Here is a 1,543-nt window from a genome sequence, read left to right on the forward strand (position 1 = left end):
CCCTGAGAAAGAGTCTAGTACTTCCAACATTTTGAGAAAACCAGGCATATCCAAAACTCAGGGAAAATAATAGATTTTTAACTTCCGTAGGCCAGTTTAGTGTGTTGATACTAATGGAGACCACTGAACTCACGCTGTGACCTTACTTATTTCTATTGGGGTGTGCTACACCCTAGGTATGGTCAAAATTATGGATTATCAAATGAAGGCATTCTTAGCTTCTTCAGCCTCTCTTACAACTATTTTATCACATAAGAACCCCCTAAAGCCTTATTTTTTCACATACCTGGCATATACGTTACCATCATTCCCTCATAAACCCTATCTTTTATTTTTATTTTTTCCCTGTTTTTTCAAAACGCGGTTTTTCTCTATACTTTTAAAGTGATTCCACCAGTTTTCATCCAAACTTTATGAAACTTTCACAGAATGAAGAAAAGGTGTACCTCTAATATGTGATATAAATTTGCGATACATTATTATTGAATATATTTTTGTTGGTAGTGTATCGAGTGTAGATTTTCACGGATTTTTTGCCAACTTGAATACTACTTCAGGAAACAAATTATTTTAAAACTTTCTAATTTTCTGAGGAAAAATTCAACGGAAAAATCTTTATATCTATTGTCTGCTAACATGAATGCAAAAAAAAACACCCCATTTCCATGAAACATAAATGCAGTATTTATTGCGTAAGACGTGTCAATGATATAAATCCAATATGGTCGCCGTCTCCATGACAACGCAATATTTTTCTCACATTTGATTGCGGATTTTTAAAACTCCTCGCTGTGATTGTTATATGTGTGAAATTTGGTAAAAGTTTGATCCACTGTTAGGCGAGATAGCCTTCAACGATCGTATCTTATCAGTTTTACAACATTTCGTAATCACAGTGACAAAAATCAAAGAAAATGAATGGGTTACTAGGGAAGGATGACAAAAAAGGAATTGAAAAAACGAACAAAAATTTGTTCGGGGAGAGGGAGGGGAAGAGGGCATGACATATAAAAGTTCCTATAATTTCAACATGGCGTACATAATAAATCATGTATTTTCAAATTCGAAAATGAAATGACTTGAGCTATACGCTTTTCAATAAGACAAATTCCTAGTACATTACTGTAGATTCCTTTACACTGGGCATTCAGATAAAATCGGGCAATTTTTAAACTAGTTAATGGCATAACTAAATTATATCAGCTTCTGACTGTCTTCTCATGTTTTCCAAGATCGACACAGCCACCAACATCATGGGTAGTTCAAGAAGCCGGCCATTCATCCCCACACTTCTGCTCCTGTTGGTGACAAGCTTTGAACTCGGTACCTCTCAGACTTACGAGAACGCAAAGGCTATCTTTGACGACAAGATGAGCAGCGCGAACTACCACACAGAGGTGAGACATGAGGGGCATTAATATTTGTGGAAATACGCTGCTTTATAATTATGCTATGCGTTAGTAGTAGTAGTAGTAGTAGTAGTAGTAGTAGTAGTAGTAGTAGTAGTAGTAGTAGTAGTAGTAGTAGTAGTAGTAGTAGTAGC

Source organism: Aplysia californica, unplaced genomic scaffold, assembly GCF_000002075.1.
Source record: "Aplysia californica isolate F4 #8 unplaced genomic scaffold, AplCal3.0 scaffold00151, whole genome shotgun sequence".
Classification (NCBI taxonomy): domain Eukaryota; kingdom Metazoa; phylum Mollusca; class Gastropoda; order Aplysiida; family Aplysiidae; genus Aplysia; species Aplysia californica.